Source organism: Pleurodeles waltl, chromosome 6 (genome assembly GCF_031143425.1).
Source record: "Pleurodeles waltl isolate 20211129_DDA chromosome 6, aPleWal1.hap1.20221129, whole genome shotgun sequence".
NCBI classification, from domain to species: Eukaryota; Metazoa; Chordata; class Amphibia; order Caudata; family Salamandridae; genus Pleurodeles; species Pleurodeles waltl.
In genome coordinates this window covers 1106811620-1106830735 of record NC_090445.1, presented here as the reverse complement: position 1 = coordinate 1106830735, position 19116 = coordinate 1106811620, and the positions used below count along the sequence as shown (strand labels likewise).

The window sequence follows — 19116 nt, the reverse complement described above, 5'->3', positions numbered from 1 at the left end:
GGAGTTCTACCCCTCCCAACCCCGCTAGCACGCCTAGAAGTAGACTCTGCCCACATTGTTGTGCTGTGATCACTGTATAGGTTTGTCCAGCTCGGTTAAAATCACATTATAACGTCTTAACCTAGATCAATCACACGGACCAGCACATCAGAATACTACATTCATAGCAAAAAGACCCTTTTTGGCCCGCCTGCGTCATAAAAAAAAAATCAGACACATGTTTTAAAACCCCTTAACGGAATAAATGCACTTATTTGAACATCTGCAATATTTGCTCGGACTGGGTTTACCTGTCTCAGGAGTGGGCTTTATTTTAAGTTTGAGTGATTATTAGGTGGGTGGCAAATTGAAAAACAGGTGATTTAATTTCACAGAATTTCAAATAACTTCACAAGAATTGCACAGTGTCTTGCATGATGACCGAGTACAAGGGCACACCTCACATTCAAAAGTCACTCAAGGTACTGCAGAGGCGCCTGACTCGAAGTAAAAATGTGTCTCCTGAGATATTTTGTACTTGAGCCACTCAACGAACACAAAAATCAGATGTGATTTTATATCTGCAGTGTTTACATAATTCCACAAAGGTGACATTTTTGAATTTGCAGTTTTTTGCACTTTCGTTTGCTTTTACAATACTGCAAGCATTAATGCGAGTTGTTGATCACTCTAGAAGCATAATAGATATAAATTCTGCACATTCGTACTATTCAGGTTTCCAGTTGTCTCGTGTTTAATTAGCAACATGTTTTTTTGTGTGGATATCAGAGTATTTTATTGACACACCAACCAACTAGAACGAATCTACCAGGCTTTATTTGTAAAAGAATACGTAGCAGGGCACAAAGTTTAGCTCAGAAGTTGGCGCTATTGAATGTTGGGTGTGCGGAATAGCAAGGCTGCGTAGCCTTGGTTCCACTTCACGACCTTTCATCTACCACTAGAAACTCTTTGTCTCTCTTTCACTCTTTCTCGTTCTTTTCCATCCTGGATTTCATTCTTTTTTTTAGTCTGCTTTTTTGTCTTTCTCTTCCTCCTTTTTCCCCGTTATTGTGTTTTTTTCTCTGTCTTGCTCCGGGTTAACGTTAGTTGAGGAAAAATAAATGCTGGTCCACAAAAAGGAGCATCGGTGGGCCCCATCTGCAAACACCGGCTCAAATTAAGCCCTGGAGTCTGCATCTAAACAAAACAGCACTATATTGCACCTCCAGAGTAGTGCAGCAACAAAGAGAATTCAACAGGTGGGGCCAAACTAAGACGAATTATTCAGTGAGTATATGGGGACTATTCTTGTAACTTCACAAGCCAAAGGAAAACACACGGATTCATTGCTTCGTGAAGATTTGTCAGATTACATTTTATGAGTAAAACTCACAGGGGAAGAGATGTAGAACTGATGAAAGGAAGATAATTTTATTCAACGAGCTATTTAGTAGATACAGAGATAGGTAGAAGGAATAGACACATAGAATGCTGTTGAACGAGGCAAGATCAGAAAGGTTAAATACGTGGTGGTAAAGACCAGAGCAGTATAATACTTGGGCACATTTAACCAACGTTTGGGAGATCTATTCAGCAGGACGTTGGTATTAGAGGTCTAATTTAAATTTAGTTTTATAATTTAAAAGTTACTCTCAAAAACAAAACTAGGAGTTTAAAAATGCAGTATTGCATCCCCTTTTCATTCTGATATGTGCCGATCTGTTCTACAAGTCTGTTCTTCACTCACATTGGCAGGCACCTAGCTACGAGTAATTCATGCCAAGCACAACGTCCACGTGTTTCCTTAGTCCTATCTTACACTTTGACAATTTCTCTCCATGTCTGTTGGGATCCATTGTACCAAAGATATCGCACTGCAATGGGCAGAGCAGTACTGCTTCTTGTGCTCAGTGTTTGTTGAGCTTGTCGTTGGGTTGAAAGGGAGGACTAATTGTCACTAAAGACAGTTTACATAGTTGTAGCTTGCTTTACATGTTTGTGATCACTCAGTGAATCTGTGTTAATGCAGTAAAGTAAGATCAAAATGTAACTATTTTTTGCACTTTTATTTTTCAGGAAATTGCAGCTTATTTAATAACATTTGAAAAGCACGAAGAATGGCTCACAACTTCCCCTAAAACAAGGTAATGCACCAATGATTACCGATTTTCAGTATGTATATTGATTTCACCTTATTGATGATTTGATTTGCTGATCAATACATTGGATACAAATTGAAAAGTCAGCATCACGCTTGATAGGTTGTGGCACCGAGGTCTTGCTGCTCAATTACCTCAGGTGTTTGATTTTATCGAGTTGCTTGCAGTGCAGCGGAATACATTGCATGCAATCTTAGCTGGTGCGCAGCACAGTTCCTACAGGACTCTGAGCCTCAGTTCAAGAGTTAGCAAGTTGTCCCGAATGTTGACATGCCAGTGTTTTTTTTTGTTGGGAATACAGCAGAAGCAGCTAGGTTGTGCTTGGATTCTGTAAAGTGTACCCGAGTGACCCATAGCAGGCCATATAAAGTAAGATGGATAGACAGGCGCTAAAGTAGATCCTGAGACACTGTGAGTTTCCAGACTGTTTTCCATATTTAGGAAGCATCTCTCAGTCTTGAAAACCCAGATCGATGAGCATCATTTAATGGTATTCACGTAGTACAGAACACACTGCTGCATAATCACGTATGGAATGGATATTCTGGCCTAGCAACATGCTCAAAAGCTCAGAAGTGTGGTGTTCTGCTAGCAGCTCATAAGCCGATTGGCACAAAAGACCAAATGTTTGGCAGAAAGTTTGAGATCATTTGACCTGTGAGACACCATGTACAAAATGGATCTATATTAGAAAGCTGTTATTGTCTGTAGCTTCTCCATCCAGGCTCATGTATACTGATTTGGTTCATGTGTCAATTGATCACCCATTGCAAATGTTGTTCAGTTTGGTATTAGAACAATAGTAACAAGTTATGCTTCAGTTTCTGGAGGTACCCCTGGGGTCATATCATGTTCAATATGCATAGTTGCAACTTTTGCGTACTTAGCAAAAATGTGCTTGGCGTCAAATTATTATGGTGTGAATTGGTTTCAGCCACTTCTGGGAGAAGGTTAATGCTGAAAATGTTTTCTTTTTTTTGTAAAGGTTTCTAAATAAGTCGTTTTTCCATTAGTGCTTGCTATTGTTTGTCTCTTAGTAAAGTTAACAAAGTTGACAAGGTTTACAGAACAAAAACTTCCCAAAATGTGAGTAGGTGAGTTTGACAATTGTTCACAACTCTATTCAAACAATTATTTCTGTATTTGATTCGCCCAAGTGTTTTCATCCTGTTGAACATAAGCACGGACAAGCACTTCCTGGTTTTACGAGGAGAGATTTTCAATTCTGTGGAGAAACAATTAGCAAGAATATGTAAAGCAATGTAGTTTCAAAGAGAATGGACATCATAGTGTGTGCATGAGTTGTATTATAAACTCGACAGCATAATTAATAAATGCGATTGTTTTATTTCTTGCTGTGGTTTTGAAAATGAGGACTAAAATATTGATTTGTTGGTTTACTCCATACCGTCTTGTAGTAGGGAGTATATGTTGCAGCACTGAAATTGGAGATTAATAAGGTATCTACAATTTAGTTCATGAATTGTTTTATGTACTTGCTTCCTCAGATAAAAATGTAAGATTAGTGCCACTCGGAAGTCATATTGGGGCCCACAGAACTACCAAAGCCCATCCTACGACATCAAACACAAAGAGATGCGAATGACACTTAAAATGCCTGGTGCAGCCAAAATATTAAAGATGAAACAATAGTCTGTGCAGATATTTGAGGCGAAGGTTACAATCACAGCTAAGATTTTGAAAAAGTACCCATTTAAAAAAAATGAATTTACAAGAATCCATATGCCCCCCTTAAAAGAATGTAGTCCAACTTGTGGACAACCATAGTTCTAAAACTCATGGCCCTTTTCAAATTGTGATTACATTATAATGTCATCACTCACTAAAGTTTATATTATTATATTATGGAGCAATGACACTTGCAAATCATATGCTTTTTAGGTTGAGCCTACTAGACAGCACATATATATATATATATATATATATATATATATATATATATATATATATATATATATATACACTGTTGCTGAGTCATTCACAATATTCTTCCATGCACTGCACCATTTCAGTCATTGGTTAACCTCACTGTGAGTGGTAGCTTTCTGACCATTTGCCAGGGACTATTATAGCAATGTGTGCTCTTGAGTCCAAAAGCGTTTTGATGTTAAGCTTTGTTTGATTTTTTATACTATCTCGAGCCCAGCAGCTCCCCAAGCAATGTTTTACCAAAAAACTGACAAAACAAGGATTTAGAAAGCAAAAAGACTGGCAGCTTAGCCTTGCCTATTGGTTTTTCTAGTCCTTGCCTTATCTTGACTTCGAGCATCAAGTCACAGTGGGTACTGTTTTAAGCAGTCCTGCCTCCATTACGGCAAATGCATCTAGGTGGTTGTGCTAAAGCCATTTGTTGACGTCAATTGATGTACAGTGAAACAGTCAGGTTCATAAAGGGGCTGCATTAGTTTGATTGTTTATCTCCTGTCCTGCTTTTTTCACACTGGCTTCTAGTAGCCCAAAGTGTGCCTTTTAAATCCACGTATCTTGTCCTTAAAACTTTATATGGTGATGCTCAACTGTCTTAGCAATCAAATTTAATTGGTTCCAAAATGGTCTTAATTTGAGATTTGAATATCGGGCTAAATTAGGTGTTTCCTCTTTTAGTCTAAGCAGGATGATAGGAAATGCCTTTGGAGTGACAGCAGTATGGGAGCATTTTCATCCTTCACTGGAATCAACGCTCATCAAGGTCAACGGATCTTTGGACCCTGTATGTGGTAGAACCAAACAACTCAGTTACAACTCAATTTAATTAAAAACCAATTAGTTGGACAATATTACCCATTTAGCCTACAAGGAAAACTGTCATGAATAACGTTAAGGTGCTCATTACAAACTCAATCTCAAAGTCCTGTAGAAAACTATCAAGACAAAATTATAAAGATACAGAATCACCCAGGGCTACCGAAACTGATGAAATAAGTTCAGGCAAACTAACATTAATCAAAATAAGAATTCAATACAAAGAGTACAAGACATTAATAAGAATATTTGTGATTCAGAAATCAAACAGTGCTCAGTTTTGACAAGCATCAGTCAATTTCGAAATCATCAGAGTTATAATTTAGCTGAGCACAGGTACAACCCATTGGCAAACTAAGGAAAAACATAAGCGGGCCGAATGCATGAGGGCAGCAGAGAAAGAGGGCAAAAAGAATTTGGAGAAACGTCATCTTAGGTAACAATCTACTAACTAAGGTGGGAAAAAGATAGGTAAAAGGGAAAGTGTCAACATGTCATAAGCTCAATCAAGAGTCTTCTGCAGGGGTCAGGGAGAAAGTCTCTAAGTCTCAGCGGGGCACCTCAAAGGGGCAAAGCAGGAAGATACCTCTCCAAGGGGCTAAGCATTCAGAGTTCTTCATTCAGCAAGTGTTCTGGTGGAAGGGCATCTTGAAATCTGACCAAAGTCCAACTGGTCAAAGACATGTTAAAGTTCATGCAGCAATCTTATTCACTCTGAGAGACAGTCCACATTATATTAAAGGAGCATCTTCCAATAGCAATCAATCACACAACTCTAGGTTGAAACATCAACATATCTTTCCAAGTCTGCAATGGGAACCTCACCCATCCATGTAGCTCCACACCGGATTGAAAATAATTGGATATTTTACCAGTCCATGGTTCAGGATGTTCCACATTCAAGGGCACTGTTTCACTTCTCTCTAAGTCTAAAACAATAGGGGTCAATTATCAAAACTAGTATTCTCATGGGAATAAAGCCCGATTTAAGAAAATGAATCAGCATTTCCTGCACAGTGATGAAATACAAGTCTAGCAGGCCTCACTTAGGCTAATGCAAGTAAATTAAAGCAATAATCTTTGATTGATACATTCTAATAAACACACTTTAATATGCAGACGTCTGAATTCAACATTAATAATAGTTCATTAATATTCATGTTGCATTCACTTTAAACAATAAGACTCTGTTAATACATTTCATTCATTATAACACAGAACTGTATTTCTCTATTTTTGAACACATTTAAATATATATGTGTGTATATATATATATATATATATATATATATAGATAGATAGATAGATAGATAGATAGATAGATAGATAGATAGATAGATAGATAGATAGATAGACATCCCACCAGCGCTTTACATACTAAAATACTGATAGAAATTAGGGGAGAAGTACATCAATTACTATTAAAGCAACTTCTCATGGAACTCTTTGTAATTAGAGATTTTAATGTCCTTACTTTGTAAGTTAATGCAAGATGAAAACCAATTGAAAGCACAAAGAATTAATGAAACAGTAAATACTAATTTAAAAATTGATAAGTGGGGTAAATTATACGCTGTCTGATCTGACAGAGTTGGGCTGGATATTAGTGAATGGCAGAACTAAAGGTTATATTCCTGCTATGTGTACTTACTTTACAACTTAAAGTTCTATGGCGTGGTTCTGTCATTCAGTGTCTTCTTTCATGTGGCTTGTTCTCCCTTATTTCAATTGTGGTTGTGTTTTTTACTGATTTAAGTGACCACAATTTAAATGTGGTGATGTTGCAGGAAATTATCTATCCCACCTATTGTGGCCCGTTTGTGGATGGAGAACTGGCAGTTATAATGAAAAAATAACTCTAAAATCTCTTGGTCACCTCATTCAACCACAATATGACATATAGACCATGCCTCCATAATGGATCAATCTAACCTGTTTCTTTAATAAGATGTTTTTTTTAATTATGGGAAGTAGATTACCACTTAGTTACGAATAATGTGGCTAAGAGCTGATCAGATGGTTCTCCAGTTAAACATAAACCTTACAAGGAAAGTGCATCTAGTTCAAACGAGGAACGGCTTGTTGGTAGGGCTTTAAATAAATTCATTAGAGGTCAATGACACAACTTCAGTGCCAGGAGAGTTACTCAATTCATACATCTTGAAATATATCTGTGGCATTTGTTCCAAGCACCTACAGAGATTCATGAGGCCCAGATGTGTATCTCTATGGCAAAGACTGCCCTGAGTTGAAATGCAAGGAAGTTCGGGAACATTGTTGTTAGGCTTTCTGGTTCAATAACTAAGAAATCAATTTGTTTCCATTCCCAAGGAAAGCAGGATTGGACATGTACCTCAGCTGTAGCATCTTTCAGAAAGAGAGCTGACTTATTCCCCTCTTTCTAAATGTTGCTTCCCTCTCCAGTTAAAGATAATAACATCCATTAAAAGCATAAGAGCAACAAAAGCTCTGGAACCTGATGCCTTACTCATCGTAGGTCTAAAAGAAAATCTTGAAGCTTGTGGGGAACTTCTTTGTCCCCATTTGCCAATTCCTAAAGTACTGCCAAAGCCCCTGATTCCTGGTACAGAGGCTTTTTTTCTTCTCACTCATAGTAAGGGCTCTCACTCATACCCGCAAAACATAAAGCCCTTATTGTTGCAACAGATAAACTGTTCTTGAACCATCTCGAACTTGCTTAGAAGATAAGGGTATTTTTTTAAGCTGCCATCTAAATCTGTCTACTTTGGATGGTGCCTATGCATTGTAATTACTCTCTGAGATGTATGTGGTAAGGCAGGGACAGTAAATTTATACCGCAATGATAGATTTTGCAACAGTTTTCACATGGCTGATACAATCACCCCATTGCGTAAAATAGTTGTCCTAGAAAGCCCTGCAGGATTGCTGAAAATACTTATTGCTCTTCATTCTAACACTTGGGTCAAAGCTCTTATGGTGTCAACTGCTGGTATTGCAAGGAAAATACCTCTGACAAATGGTCTTAATCAGGGATTCCTTTTAGCACCCCTTTGTTCTCTCTTTCTAATTTTGACTTACAGAGCATTCTTAATTCTGATTGCACCCTGTAATGACTAAGTAGGTCTTTAAAATATTCTCTGAATACTGTCACTGTTTCAGGTTGAAATGGTAAAAAACTTTAAACAAGTGGAACACTTTAAAATGTAGCAATGAATGATTTACGAAAGAGATAGTAAAATCAAACTGCAAGGAGGAAAAAATATGAGGCTACCTGAAATAATGTTCAGAATCGACGAGAAATGGCGGAGATGAACTTGCACATTTACGAATGCCCTTATTTTTATACTCCTTTAATTTAATCCTGCCAAATCCGTAAACTGTGTAATCGGGCTGCATCCGATTTCCACTTTCTCCATTTCCAACGATTTTTGGATTTGTGTTGGCTCTGCCCTGTTCCTAGACTTCTACTAAGACTGAAACATTGCTACCATTTAATGTTGCAGAAATGCTTGTAGTGCTTGGTTTAGGCAGCTTTGTGCTCTTGATTTGATCATTTAAAGTGAAAAAGGCGTGGGAGACTTGTAACTTCACGTAGTTGTTGAATAAGGTCTAAGAATCAGGTGTACCAAGACATTTCATGATTGAAAACTATGCTATTCACAAAATCACAGTGTTTGAAACCACAAAATGACTTTTTAGGTGTATATTAAACACATTTTGTGAATCAGAAAACTCTTCAGATTTGAAACATTAATTTAGAGACCCTTACAAAATCACAGTTGGGGAAGGATGTGAAAGTAGATTCCTTTGCTAATTGCGAATTGGTATGACATGTATCATTGTTTTCAACACCAATTGCAGTTACAAACAGTTGCTGAATTACTGACACCTCAAAGGAAGTGATAAGTAATTCACAAATGTAGAGGACAACTTCCCCTTGGTGAACGGGGTTGTTGGTAATGATCCAGCAGACCACTGCTTGCTCTCCTTGAAGTTTTTTTTTAAAGCAGCACCAATTCCTTTAAGGAGCATGGGTTGCTTAGAAAAAAAAAACTAAAGTTTCCCATTGGCGAATGCAAACACAGGGGTGGTGGCCTGCTGTTCCTAGCATGGCATCATTCTTGTATTTGGAGCTAACTACAGTAGGATCAAATAGTGACCTGCTTAATTAATACTAAATTGGCTTGTGGTTCTGCAAACCCCTGTGTCAGGGTATTTTGTAATTTGTCCCATTATTGCATAGATTCCATAACAAAATCAGAGACAGGCCAGAAACCACCAGTAAGAAATTTGCTTCAACTTTTTGCCACCTCTTTCTATACTAGGCCTCTAGCTCTTCACTCATACCATGCTGCAAGCAGTAGAATAGATTTTTATTTCATGATAAATAAAAGCAGCCGTGATCACAGTTGGTTGCATCAAATACACACTACATCAATCTGAATGAAATAGCTACTTATTTAACAACCCAAGCAATCAATCAATCAGAAGACTTGTAGAGTGCTTCTTGTCACCAGTGAGGGTATCCAGGTGCTGTCAGGGTCCAGTTGATTAGCCGAATTGCCAGGTCTTCAGTGACATTCAGAACTATGGAAGAGGTGGGGAAATCCGGAGTTTGAAGGGTAGCTTGTTCCATATCTTTGCTGTTAGGAGAAGGACCTTCACAGCTGCTGTGTCAGATATGGGTGTTGATGGTTAGAGAAAAGGAAGCGAAGTGGAGGTGTCTGGTGGGCTGATGGAAATTCAGGCTGTGGATCAAGTAGGTGGGTTTGCAGTTATGTAGGGCCTTGTATGAGGGGGTCAGGAGCTTGAACTGGTATATTTTCTGTACATGGAGCCAGTGAAGTTCCCTATGGTAGGGGCTGCTGTGGGTTCATCCAGGGAGATCTGGGATGAGTCTGGCTGCCCCATTCTCTTAGGTCTCTAGTCGTCAGAGGAGATAAGCTGGGATCCCTACGTAGAGAGCATTGCAGTAGTCCAGTCAGCTGGAGATGAGGTCCTGGGTGATGGTGCGTCTTGAGCTTTAGAGTAGCCATTTGAATATCTTATGAAGCATGCAGAGGATGAAGAAGCATAAGGAGCAGACTGAGTTGACCTGAGTCATCATGGTCAGCTTTTTGTCCAGAAGGATGCCTAAGGTCCTAGTCTGGTCAATGGGGGTAGGTGTAAGTCTGAGTCCTGAGGGTCACCATAATGCATCCCATGGGGAGCTTTTGTGTTCTAAGATCAGTACCTCTGTCTTGTCTGTGTTGAGCTTGAGGCAGTTATCCTTTATCCAGGTTGGAACATCTGTCATGCAGTGGTGGAAGTTGGTCTTGGTGTTGGTGGTGTGTTCAGAGGGAGAGAGATGAGTTGTGTGTCATCAGTGTAGGGTATGATGTTAAGTCTGGGTTTTATCAATGCTGTTAAAGGTGTCATATAAGTGTTGAAGAGGGTGTGACTGAGCAAGGATCCTTGGGGTACCTCAAAGAGGATTTCCTGGGGTTCGGAAATGAAGGTGAAATTTTTACGTTCTTCCAGTGAGTAAAGAGGCGATCCATCTGATAGCAGCTCCTTGAAGACCTATGTTGTACAGCCTTGTGATAAGTGTGTGGTGGGAGGCTGTATTAAAGGCTGCCGAGAGGTCTAGGAGAATCAGAGCCGCAGTCTCTCCTCAGTCAAGTAGGGCTCAGATGTAATTGTTTGCTGCAATGTGGGCTGTCTTGATGCTGTGGTTGCTACAGAATCCAGATTGTCAAGTAGGATGCTCTGTTCCAGATGTGAGGAGAGTTGTTAATTGATGGCTTTTTCTTATACTATGGCTGGGAACAGGAGTCGGGAGATTGCTTAGTAGTTGTTGAATTCTCTGGGGTCTGCCGGTTGTTTCTTTAGTGGGGCATTAGCTTCTACGTGTTCCCAGTCCTCAGGGAAGGTGACCATGGCAATTGGGGTGTTGAACTAGGGGGTGAGTACGTGGCTGATTCTAGGTTTGCCTAGGTTGAAGATGTGGTGAGGGCATGGGTCAGTTGGGACCATGAGTGGACTGAGTTTGTGATAGAGGCGGTGTCCTATGGTGCGATCTGGCTTCATCCGGTTAGTTTAATGTATGTGGAGGCAGCAGAGTTGTTCTGTTGCTTGAAGAAGTCAATGGCCGTGGGCTGGGGTTTGAAGTTTCTGTAGATGCTGGCAATCTTGTCATGGAAGAAGTTTGCAAGGTTGTCACAGAGTTCCTGTGAAGGGGTAATGTTGTTTGCTGCAGCTGAGGGGTTGGAGATTTCCTTGACAATATTGAAGTGTATTGGAGCTTGATTCAATGCGTGAGGCTAATGCCTTATTCTTTGATTCGCTCAACTGTCTTTGGTAGAGGTTGAGCGGTGTCTTAAAGGCGGTCTTGTTAGTTGTGTCCTTGCTGGTGTACCATCATCTTTCCAGTTGTTTACAGTGTTGTATAGCAGTTCGGAGGTCTTCAGTGTAACAGTTACCCTGCTTGGTGGACATTCTCTGGGTGTCGTTGCTGATGGGAGTGACGCTGTTGGCGCAGCTGGTGATCCAGTTGTTGAAGTGTATGTTGTTCTGGTCCAGGTTGTTGAAGAAAATGGGGTGGGTGGTGTTGAGGTCATCAATCCTTTTGTCCTTTGAGACTTTGCTCCAGCTGCATTGGGGATCACTGGGCAGACTGAGGTCAGAGGTCCGGGAGCTGGGGGTGCTGAAGTGGATATGGAGTGGTCGGTCCAGATGAGTTCCTTGGTATAGCTGTACCTGATGCAGTCGCTGGTGGTGAAGATGGGACCTAGAGTATGGCTTGCAGTGTGCGTTGCGTTGTGGTTGAGTCGGGTGAGTCTGATGTTTATGCTGTTGAGGAGGTTGGTAGTGTTGACCCAGAAAGCGAGTTAGTCCGTTGATGGAGCAGAGCACCAAATGTAAACTTCTAGGCATAATGCACGCACTCTCCAAAACACAGGACACTCTTCCTCTACACTACCACCCCTCCCACTCACGCCCCCTCGCTACTGTTCTGAATAAAAAGGTTGACACATGCACCAGGCTATTCAATTCGGTTTGTCAAGGCTGGTTTGTCAAGATGCAATGGTAGGACGCCCCATCTCAGTTTGAGCTCCTCCTCTGTGGACCACTCTTCTATTTGATCTCAAAAGAGTCACTAATCTCCTCTGCCACAAGAAATTATAATAGGTAATTTTCTTGTTTACACCGAGTCAGTGTGCTCTTAATTGCTCAATATGGGGGTCAAGAGAACACACAAAAATAATCAAAGTGTAAATGCCATTTCTCTGGGTACACCCGGTAGGGATCTTCATATTGGGACACTGTATTCTCAGGAAAATATTTGATTGTTAATATTTTATTTAAAAACGCGAGAACAACTTTGTCAAGACGAGCTGACACTGGTTCTTGCCATGTTCAAGTTATACGGATGTGGTCGCTCTTTTTAATAGCTGAATGTAAATATAAACTAATTGCACTGTGTTATTACAACCTACAGCTATTCTATCTCTTCCAACCATCACTTTGTGGTTAAAGTTTTTCACACTTTTACAGTCTCTGACAAATCTACTAAATCATTGATGTTTCTCAAGCGAGCTTTTAGTGTGACAAATTTGATAACACATGATTTTTCCTATACTTACACAATATTCTATAGCCTCAGTTCATGGCTATGTGCTCTTCTCTCGGGACTCCATTACTTTCATGAAAATCACCTTCCTGTGCGATTTCTTCTAGCACCTATTTACCAAAGAGGCACAAATCTGATCCTCCCATCCCTTTGCCAACACTGAGTCCAAGAGAAGGTTGCTAACTGATTCACTGCACTATCTTCAAAAGCAGTTGCATCAGTTACGAACTTATCGTGGCCTGTAACCCTGCTTATCTTGCAGGCAAGCTCAGCATCTCTGGTGGTTCTCTGCACACCTGCAGCCATGCCCCACCAGAAAGGGGATTAAGATGTGCAAAACAATAAAAAAACAAGGCAGCCAGCCTTTTTTAACTTTGCACCCAAGATCTGCAAAATCTATATATATATCTGTACCACCACAACGCTGCTCCATTTTAGGAAAGAGCTGAAGATGCACCTCTGCTACGTCACATATATTAACAATTCATAAGGCGGATGCCTCTCCTATCACTCATTGATAGTATACTTCCTGTGAACCTTTAAAGTGCTCTGCTACCTTTCAGCAATGCTAGTATACATACAGTGCAAACTGGCACTCAGTTACCCTGCACTGAATGATGCACAGTATAACCAAAAAAATCATTCTTGAAGTGGGATGGCAGACATGCTATGTCTCTACGGGGGCATTTTTTGTGGCAAATAATGAGCCTGACAAACGTGTGTGTGGGGAACGAGGCATAAACGGGCTAAGCATAGTAGAACTACATATCTCCATGCACTGCCCTTCTGAACCATGTGAACGTCAAAGTAGGAGTAATTCCAGGAAAACGTTGATTTGTTTCTAAGCTCCTAGATGTTCTCATACTTTTGTGAACTTTGCCTTTTGCCGCTGCAATTAATACTTATTGGAGACCCCCAAATACCACAGCTGTATTTCTTAAGAGAGGCTTTTCCAGATGGTAGCCAAAATAGTTTATGTGATCATAACATAGTAAAAAAAAAATTTTGCATCATGAGTGGCCATATGGGTCAAGTGACGTTTCTCGTGTTGAGTAAGTTTCAAAGGAATTGTACGCAAAGTGGAGCACGTGTAATTTTTTTAAAGATTAATTTTTATACCTTTCAACGTTATGATCTCAGATCTTGCGTTGATGTGAGCATCTCCCTCTGTCTCTACTGAAGTCAAAGCCTACTTTTATGATTCTGATCGGATCCATAAAATTACAAAATGACAGGGTGGAAGCGTTCTGTGTAAACCGCAGCTTGAGTGCTTTCATTAACTGCCGTCCAACAGGCATGTAAAATGCTGGCCCAGTTGATGTCTGCGGAGGGAACACATAAACTCCTTGCACATAAAAACCATTGCGCCATTCTTAAAAGATAATGAAAAGCTACCACCACCCAGAGCGCGCTCCACACGCCTGCATCAGAGGCATTTGGTTGATGTGTGCCATCCATTACAGTAGATGATTGATTGCTGTTGGGTGGTTGCCAGTGAATGTCTCTTGCGGGTAGGGTTGTAATCACACTCTAGAAATGATTTACAGTGCCTAATTGTACTGCGCTTGCAAGCACTACAGTGTGCTGGCTTACCTGGGTAACTGTCTGAAACCCTATATCATACACAGCGTTAATACTCTTGAAAAATTAAAAAGAAATCAAAGAAAGATTGTGTTTTGATATTGGGTAACTGGTTGAGGTTAGGCACAGGTGTTGGGGGCAATTCATGAGGTAATTTACAGCCAAAAACGACCCGGTCAAGTAATCACAAAAGGATGCTTGGCAGGAATAAATGTGTTTTTACTACTGTGGAATTTGAATCATCGAATTTTACAATTATTTAGTAGTAACCCACACACGAGGTGGACCGTGGAAGGCTCGAGTCGTGTTTCACCATGAAAGTTTGTGAACACCAACATGCTTTTAGTTTGTTGTCCTTCACAAACTCCTACCTGACTATTTCCTGCTCTGGAAATAGTTAGAGATTTACTCCAGTAAAGGTCCGGAGTAACTCCTCGTCTTTGGTGGGGCGGGAACAGAAAGCCAAAAAAGTGCATTTGAACATCAGGTACATTTTCCTATTTCTAGATACAACTACGCCTTTGGGAAAGAGCAGGTGTCATAAGACATTCCCAGTAGTGTGCCTGAAAAGTAGCATCTGAGACAACTTTCCAGAGATACTACTGGCATTGTTTGTGGATACCCTAAAGCCATAAATCTACACCTGTTCATAGAAGTATGTGTACAAGTGCAAAGATACAACTACTTTTGTAAATCAGGTGCAGGGACTTCATCTTCAATTATGCAGTTAAACACATCATTTTCTCACATAATTTGAATAAATACTATAATTTTGACAATTGCTGCTGGCTTCATAATAATCAAGCTTATTGGCCGCAATCATGTCCCTTTTGGAAATATGACGTTTTTGGCACAGGGGTGCTTTCTCTGTTTCGAAAGCAAGAGCAGCTCACATAGGATATCAAGGCTCAAATTTGTTAGTTAATGTTTCTGTCATGAATACACAATTGCTGTGCTTTTGAGCGACACTCCTAACTTGTATGATCAAGTAGTCAACTTTAGAATGGATTTTATATGGTGGATTTGTTCATTCCGTCCACAAACTTGGCCATGGGAGACACCTGCATTTGCATTTGGCGGATGTTGGTGGAGGGGGCGTAGCTTGGTCAGTAAGATTCAGATTTCAGGTGAGCTTCAGATTTCCCGACAATCGCTTTCATTCCGTCTACCAATGTGGCCACGTGAGACACCTGCATTTGCATTTAGCGGATGTTGGTGGAGGGGCGTAGCTTGGTCAGTAAGATTCAGATTTCAGGTGAGCTTCAGATTTCCCGACAATCGCTTTTTTTCCGTCCACCAATGTGGCCACGTGAGACACCTGCATCTGCATTTAGCGGATGTTGGTGGAGGGGCGTAGCTTGTTCAGTAAGATTCAGATTTCAGGTGAGCTTCAGATTTCCCGACAATCACTTTTTTTCCGTCCACCAATGTGGCCACGTGAGACACCTGCATTTGCATTTAGCGGATGTTGGTGGAGGGGACGTAGCTTGGTCAGTAAGATTCAGATTTCAGGTGAGCTTCAGATTTCCCGACAATCGCTTTCATTCCGTCCACCAATGTGGCCACGTGAGACACCTGCATTTGCATTTAGCGGATGTTGGTGGAGGGGCGTAGCTTGGTCAGTAAGATTCAGATTTCAGGTGAGCTTCAGATTTCCCGACAATCGCTTTCATTCCGTCCACCAATGTGGCCACGTGAGACACCTCCATTTGCATTTAGCGGATGTTGGTGGAGGGGGCGTAGCTTGGTCAGTAAGATTCAGATTTCTGGTGCGCTTCAGATTTCCCGACAATCGCTCTGGCATATAATCTTAAAATACATTATATGACAAGCAGGAGGCATGAGAAGGGTTTAAGAGGCAGTGAAAAGGCAGAGGTATGCAAGTTGGTGGGAGTGCTAAGTGGGGGAAACACAATATCTTTTAAAATAATGAACATTTTGTAGGTCTTTCAGAACAGAGACGAGAGAGAGCGTGTGTGTTTTTGTCAGTGTGTGCATAAATGCCGGGTGAAATCCGACAGGCACCTCACCACACCCGACTGAAAGCAACTGTACCCAACCGTTTTTCTGAAAACATGTTTTCTGGTGTGACGGGAAGACTTAAGGAGAATTTATAAAAACCGTGTAAATATGCATTTGCATGTGAACACCCGCACATTGATTCCATCGAATGACTATGAATTTCTACATAACTTTCAAAAAGAATGCTCTAAAAACTGAGCCAGACACCGGTTTTAAGGTGATTTCAGGCAACTTTGGTTTTGCTTCTGCGTAATTGTAGACATTGTATAATTATTATTATTGAAACGCCATTGCTTTTGTGAAGTAACATTTTTCTCATTTTTTCTCAATATTGAAAATATTATTCTCTTACATCACTATGGAGTCTGGGTGTGCCCCTTCCCACTTTCAGAAAAGATCAACTCCTGTTTTTGGCAAAGGTACATTTCCCACCATTTCCAGGGTGGGAATTAGGTGGACAGGAGAGTTAGAATAATCAGAAACTCGCAAGTTCTTTGGGGCTGCTGAAATTATCTGGAAAACCCCTGCGGAAACAGATGCTACTCGCCCATATGAGTGGCAATTATTCTTGCATAACATTACACCACAGTGGGGTAATAGTACCGAAGCAACAAATATTTATAAGTGAAAATCCACTGTTTTAGAATGCTCTGCACCCATGATTCAAACCATTTGCATACCTAAGCCAGTCTTTAAGGCACAAATGACTTTTTGAATGAGTCCCATTGACACATTAGTGCTAACTTGTTTACATTATGGGGCTGCCATACTGGAAAGGCTTCATTTGTGTTTAATAAGAAAACTCCAAGTGCAGCACGCAGAAGTTCCAGAGATGATGTGTGTCGCTTATCAAACGTGTGAACCCATCCTATGTGATCTGTGCTGGTTACCTTTGACCATCCACATCAAGCTCAGTCAGGTCATATTGTCTTTAAATAATTGTGGGATATGAGGCCTAGGTTACCACCCGCTAGCTTGGTTCACTGGATGGCTGGTCGCTGCAACTGGAGAACCGCGGATGGTGTGCCTGATACTGCCTAACATATGACAACATAGGATGTAACCACAACACCCAAACGTCCCGCAGACAGGATGTTTCACTATTAATAACACCTATGCTTGTGACAATTGTGTTTTTTTCAAACCTCATAATCTGGTTTTCACTCCAGGGGCAGGATCAACTGATGAGGTGCTAGGGTAATACTCCACAGAGAGGTTCTGTGTGCAACTCCAAAAACCTGTGGGGGATACTTCGTGGTCCTTGGGGACCTTGTACAATCTTGCAAGAAATGCCTCTGCCTTGACACATTAGTAACATGGCAAGGGCACAGCGTCAAAGTTGTTCCATCACTCCCATTGGCCACATCTCCATTGAAATCGCATGAGTGCAAAATTTGAACTTATAGGATTCGTGTTACACAAGTATTCAAACAAGCATCTGTGGCCCCTTCTGTAATACAAAAGTGTTCCAGGGCACAAATCACTGTGCTTAGACATATTGTGCCACAGTGGTAGCTCCACAATATGGACCTGAAAGTAATTGCCCTTTTGAATACAGTTGTGGTGATACAGACCTCTCTCCACCTTATGGAGGCTGAATCACCCACTCTTTCCATTCTGCTTCACAGACTTCTTTTTCTCACAGGCTTTCAAACTCATTTGAGCCTTTTATGTCACTTTTACATTTTACAACATATCCATGTTGGACTTGACTCTCTCTGAAGGGTCACCCTCAATCATTCTGCCTTCACCACTCTTGTTTTGCTGAATTATTTTTTGTTGGCTTTAGAACTCTGTACTCTTTATGACTACTAACCAGTGCTAAGGTGATTGTGCTCTCTCCTTTACACATGGTAACATTGACTTACACCCTATTATCACATTTAATTTACACATAAATCTCTAGTAAAGAGGTATTACAGATACCCAGGGCCTGTTAAATAAATGCTACTAGTGGGCCTGCCGCACTTATTGTGCCATCCATGTGAGTAACGCTTTTTAAACATGTCTCAGATCTGTCATTGTAACCTGTATGCAATTTTAAAACTGCCAAGCATAATACTCTCTTTTTAATAAATGTAAGTCACCACTCTGTAGACCCTAAACAGTCCACAGGGAAGGGTGCATTGTGTTTAAGATGTTGGACCTATATTTTTAGGTTTTACATGTCCTTGTAGTGAAAACTCACAAACTCATTTTCACTATCTTGAAGCCTACCACTCCCATAAGATAACATAGGGTTACCTTGCTACATTTAGTAAGTGATAACTTTTGTTTGAAAGCAGGTGGGAATATTGTGTTTGGTATCTGAGGAATTGTAATATAAAACCGTCTTTGTTGATAAAGCCGAATTCTGAGTCACAATTCTGAAAATGCCACTTTTAGAATGTTGGCATTTTTTTGTTCTAACCTTTTGGTGCCTGCAGGCTGTTCCTCTGTGACGGGACTAGGAGAAGTTGGTCTTTGTGTATCTCTGCCAGACAGCCTCATAATAGAGTGTCTGGATGTTGGCAGGATGAGCCATCCTGACTTGATGAGTGGGGTGAAACTGTCACCTGTCGTACTTGCACTTCAAAGACACTGCCTCAGCTCACACGCACAGAACTTCACACTAGCCTATTGTGGCTGCCAACAGACTGGGACCAGGACAGGGAGGCAGAAAATTCAAACACCTCTGTAGGGTGAAAACTCCAGAAGCTTCTCCCAGTTTAAAGCTATTGCTAGATCTAAAAAAGAGACCATTATATCTACTCTTTAATACACTCCTGGTTCCGTGGATACTACTGAAGAAGGACTATCCTACTGCCACAGAATTGCCCTGCTGCCTGGGACCTGCCCTGCTGCCTGAGAAGGAAGACTGGATCTGCATCATTCATCCCAGGCTACCTGTGTAACTTCAAGGGCTAATTAGCTGTTCTCCTATCCTGAGCTACAGGGACACAACAAGCTCTAGATGACTTCCTGCAACCACCCAGCTGACCTGCTGCACTGGACCTGCAATTGGACCTGCCTCAA

At 40.8% G+C, this 19116-nt stretch overlaps 1 protein-coding gene across 6 annotated transcripts in view; it reads left to right on the top strand.

Moving 5' to 3' along the window:
- Nucleotides 1-2062: 2062 nt before the first annotated feature.
- CAMTA1 (calmodulin binding transcription activator 1) overlaps nucleotides 2063-19116 on the top strand; it is a 2488613-nt gene continuing 2471559 nt past the window's right edge. For all 6 annotated transcript variants that reach the window (XM_069240215.1, XM_069240212.1, XM_069240214.1 and 3 more), the window contains exon 1: nucleotides 2063-2126. The gene's annotated coding sequence lies outside the window, so the exon portion shown is untranslated. The remainder of the gene's footprint in view (nucleotides 2127-19116) is intronic.